This window comes from Priapulus caudatus, unplaced genomic scaffold (assembly GCF_000485595.1).
Source record: "Priapulus caudatus unplaced genomic scaffold, Priapulus_caudatus-5.0.1 Scaffold292, whole genome shotgun sequence".
Classification (NCBI taxonomy): Eukaryota; Metazoa; Priapulida; class Priapulimorpha; order Priapulimorphida; family Priapulidae; genus Priapulus; species Priapulus caudatus.
In genome coordinates, this window is record NW_014577353.1 from 10,637 (window position 1) to 16,249 (window position 5,613).

Genomic DNA, 5,613 nt, shown 5'->3' on the forward strand with positions numbered 1-5,613 from the left:
CCTACCATACCATACACACCATCCCTACCATACCTACCATACCATACACACCATCCCTACCATCCCTACCATACCATACACACCATCCCTACCATCCCTACCATACCATACACACCATCCCTACCATACCTACCATACCATACACACCATCCCTACCATACCTACCATACCATACACACCATCCCTACCATGGTATGGTATGGATGGTGTATGGTAGGGATGGTGTGTATGGTATGGTAGGTATGTTAGGGATGGTGTGTATGGTATGGTAGGTATGGTAGGGATGGTGTGTATGGTATGGTAGATATGGTAGGGATGGTGGGTATGGTAGGAATGGTAGGTATGGTAGGGATGGTGTGTATGGTATAGTAGGGATGGTATGGATGTGTATGGTATGGTAGGAATGGTAGGGATGGTGTGTATGGTATGTACCATACCATACCCACCATCCATACCATACCTACCATCTCCACTATACCCATCATCCATACCATCCCTACCATACCTACCATCTCCACTATACCCACCATTCCTACCATACCTACCATCTCCACTATACCCACCATCCCTACCATACCTACCATCTCCACTATACCCACCATCCCTACAATACCTACCATCTCCACCATACCCACCATCCATACCATACCTACAGTGATGAAAACTTACCAAAAAATGTAGTAGCCAGCTGGGCCCCTAAAGTACAAATATTAGGGGCCCAGCTCAAATTTTAGGGGGCCAGCTTATACCACAAAGCGCCGAAGTTTGGGATTCGTCTTCTTGGAAATTGACATTAAAATGGCGCTCTATTGTGCACTCTGAGCATGAAAATTCAGAGCAAATCTTTTGAGAAAAGAACTGCAAGTCTTTTTTGCAAACGGTGCAAAGTCTATGAAAATACATGATGTTACTTCAATAGAGCGACAGAGTCGGGCGGTTTCCGATGAAACGTGCACGACAAGTGGCCAATACAAATATTTATTTAGGGGACTCCGTACTATACCTTAGTCACATGCACTTGGGACAGAGTCAGTAAAAACTGAAAATAATATGAACGAACATTCACAAATAGGCCCTATAGTCAAGTTCACTATGTCCAGATATTAAATTTCGTGAACTTTTTGGGGGGATTTGCGAACCTAGACATTTTTGGAATCTGTATAGTAATATAGGCAATCAGAAAACCAATGTTTACAATTTGTCGGAAGCATGCATGGCGGCCATCTTGGATTTTCGATACGGCCGCCTTCAAAATGGGTGTTTCTCAATATCTGAGCATCCAGGTGGCCTAGAGTCATGATTTTAACGGCTAAACATGCATTTTCAGGGGTGAGGAAGCCAGTGGTACAAAGTAAAATAAGCTAAACATAACCACAAAGTGGCCATCTTAAATTTTCAAAATGGCTGCCTATTTTTTCACTATTTTTTTTCTGGAAATGACTATTTTTTCTTTATTTTTGTAACCCTTTCACTGCGGGTCCCGGCCGTGGCCGGGACATCGTGCATGACCCCCCCCCCCGATGCTGATGCTGATGCGGGATGCTGATGTTCCCGGAGAGCTGATAGCACCACCTCTGATCATAGGTGATGCACAAAGTCTATCGGTCACCCCATACAACGTAGATGTGCTGCACTGTGACAAGCCCAAGCCGAAGCCAACCCAGAGGACAGAGGACTTCACCATCAACGAGGTGGAAGTCTCTGGCTCATATCAGCTGACACAGCTGGGATTGGCTGTCGCCTCTTTTCTATCCAGGATGAAAGACGGCAGATATTCCAGCAAGATTCCTGGTTGGGCAGGCTACAACTCACTGCTGTCTACAAGCCAGTCCGTGACCAAGGTTGGAGCCTTACCACTACTGCCAGAGGTGGCACACGAATGGCCGACCCTACTGACTGATCATGCAAGCAAGTCAGCTGAGGTACTTGGCAGATGGTGAAGATCATCCGACGGCCATTTCATTTGACATGGCTTTTTACGAAAACGTGGTGCAACTGCTAGATGCCAGGCCTGACTTGAAGCACACAGTTGTCCCCAGACTGGGCGAACAACACGTCGTCATGGCTGCTCTGCAAGCTCTTGGAGCCTCCATGGAAAACTCCGGCATAGATGATGCCTGGATGGAAGCTGATGTCTATGGTTCTGCCACAACAAGACAAATCCTGAAATGCACACACTACAAGCGTGCTCTCCGTGCCCACATCTATTCATATGTAGCACTCTATGAGATGGCACTGGAGGAGTTCTTCACGGACAACCCACAACTGAAAGACATCTGCTTAGAAGCAACGGAGGTAGTAGAAGCTGCCTGCTCTGAGGGGAACACATGCACAAAGGCTGAATCCGTGAAACATGTATGCTGCCAAGTTGATACACCTTGAGAAGCTGGGAACAGCAGAACCGCCCGATGAAGATCAGCAGCAGCAGCTGCATGATGCAAGTATTCTGCAGCGTGATGCAGTGGATCCAGAAACCATGGACTGCACACCCACTGAAGATCCTCATCCAAGTCGAAAAATTGCACTGGTAGACGGTATGGTGGTCGTGCAGAAGCTAACAAAGAAGCCAGCCACGATAGTGACAGTCAAAGACCTAAGTGAATGTTTCAATACCAGACTGATGTCTCTCACAAGAGACTGTGATGAGATCATTCTGGTGTTTAACACATACAAGGCTGATTCCCTGAAGAGTACCACAAGGGAGAAACGGAGACAAGGGAAGGATCCGATCTAATATCAGATCAGAGATGACACCAGCATCAAGCACAGCCCAATGAGCCGGTTCCTTTCCCACGACAAAACGAAGGCTGATCTGACTGAGTATCTGGCAGCAAAAACCCTGGAGTACAACCAAGACTCGTCAAAGCTGGTTATCGCATCTGCCGCAGGGCATACTAGGAGCAATGGCGAGCTGCTAATCGAGGACAACAATCACGAAGAGGCGGACACACTGCTGATCTACCGTGCAGTGCTGGCATCACAGAGGAACCCACCTGATGCAGAGTTGGTGGTCTTCTCCCCAGGCACTGATGTTCTGGTGCTGGTCATAGCACATTATGACCTGCTGAGAAACACGTCCATGTCGATGGCTTCCGGAGTGGTCCAAGTGCAGCCAATATGGACAGATCTAGGTCCAGAAAGAGCAAAGGCTTTGCCAGCCTTCCATGCATTCACGGCGGCAGACAACACTGGGAGGTTCTCTCACATAGGCAAGGCAACCTAGCTGCAAGTCTACCTCAAAGCAGGCGGAGAAGTCATCAATGCTCTACAGATGCCTTCAGATCAGTGTTCGAAAATCACGTCGACTCGTCGGCCCGCCGCCAACAGTTTCGATGCCGGGCCTACAGCTTCTTGATAAAACAGGCCCACTGATCCTACAGCTATTTGATCACCGAAAATTCAAAACACTGAGAAACTGTCAACTGTAGAAATCACCTAACCCTACCACTACCTCTAACTCTAAACCGACTCGGCTATCTTATATATGCGTGTAGTACCCAATTAATCTATGGTGTATAACCATTTGCTTTCAATATTTTGCATCTGAACTGACAATCAATCCCAACCAACTGGTGTAGGCTAGCTGGCACAATAATGTTAATTTTCATACTTCAAATCCGAGTGTTTTCTAGCTCATCAAGAAATCTTAATCGTGAATTAAATCGTGAATTAATTTCCAACAGCATTATTACGGGGCAGGTAACCCAGTCTAACACGAGGTAGAGTAGACTGGTACACTTACCGACCACTCCTGCCATTGTATTTTGTGTACATAACACTAGGGGTAGAGCCCACAATAACAAAATACAAACAGTGGACATAGCCAAAGGCAAATGGTAAGTCAGATCCAGAACAGTATTGTAAAGCTGTCGATAGTAAAACTACATAATACAAATGAGTAAAATGATATAAGAAGATTTACAGTACCAGTATAGTTGGTATGTATATGCAGTGTTGGAAATAAGACAAAAATTCCATCCGGTCCTGATTAATTTTTTTTTTAAATCCGCAATATAAGCTACAGTAATTTTCTTGAAAATTAGCCAGTCCTGCTTCAAAAGTAGCCAGCCCTGCTGAAAAGTTACCAGTCAGGGACTTTGGGACCAGCTGCTATTTCCAACACTGGTATACGTCAGGTTTTCTGATTTATGAGAGGTGAACTCGATTTGGAACCAGCAAACCAGCAAGTTCACCCCTACATTTTGGTATTTTTATTCCATTATTATTTTGAATTTTTCGATGGCTTTGCCCATGCAAAACAAACATTTTCACCCCACATGCAGTGCTTCAAATTTACACACAGAGTGTCCCAGATTGCATCTCAGAGCTTCTACAATTCAAAAATATTCCGGGGGGCATGCCCCGGACCCCCCTAGCACTGAGCAGCACCCCATGCCGTTTTTCTGACAAGGAATGGTTTTGGTGCAAAACAAATGCTTGCAATCAATTCAGAATCATGAAAAACCCCTAGTTTGACCCCTCACAAGCTGCTTAAGGCAGAATGAAAAAAATTTCAATTTTTCCTGGATAAGGTTCCGGGTACCCCAACTTTCAGCAGCTGTCACGGGTTGTCCTAGGAGAGTTGAATTTAAATCTTTTGAAATATGTTAGTAGACACCTTTACAAACACATTGGTGAAGAAAGTTCTTGGTAAGGAATTTATTCCCAGATTTGCCAGATATCTGATAATATTCCCTGACTATATAATGAAAAGCTTGGAGAACCCTGGGGATTATGATTATGGACATTGATAATGACTAATAAACACAAGGAAGAACATGATATGCTGTTTTATTACTGTAATTTGCTCCAAAATTGGCGTGCCTACAGCTTTGCTGGCGGGCCTGCAGCTTTTAGGAGCTATAGGCCCTGCAGGCGTACAGCTTTTTCTGCTCAGTGGTAAACACTGCTTCAGATGCCACTGAAGTCACTGAAGAGCTGCTGTCAACGCTGGCTACATTCGTCTGTGCTGCATACGCACCAAAGAGCATCCAGATTGCGAGCATCCCTGAGCTGCGATGGCATCTTTTCTGCAAGCATATGGCTGAAAGTGACAAGCTGCCTCCCACCCTTGGTGCTCTCAAGCAGCACATCCACAGAGTCCAGATCCAGGCCACAGTATGGGGTCAGGCAAGCATTGCTCAGCAGGAGTTCCTGGATCCGCTGCAGTATGGCTTCTACAAGGACACGGCAGCTGATCAGGTGAAACCAATCACAACTGAGGTTCTCCCAGCCCCCAATGCCATCATTGAGATGGTAAGATGCCAGTGCAGAGCAGACTGTTCAACATCTCGATGCTCTAGCAGGTCCAATAACTTATCATGCACAGACCTCTGCCAGTGCAGCACTCAGTGCCAGAATGATGAGGACTCTAGGAATGACATGTTGCCGACCAGTGACAGTGATGATAATGATGTGTAACGATTCTGCTATATATCAAAGATTTTGCTATATCACACTTATTTTGTCATGCTATCATGATATTGAAGTTCAGTTGTGCAAGAAGCTCCTGGGTGTGATCGAGCGAGAGAGAGAGAGAGATAGAGAAAGAGAGAGAGAGAGAGAGAGAGAGAGAGAGAGAGAGAGAGAGAGCGACGGAGGAAGGAAGAGAGA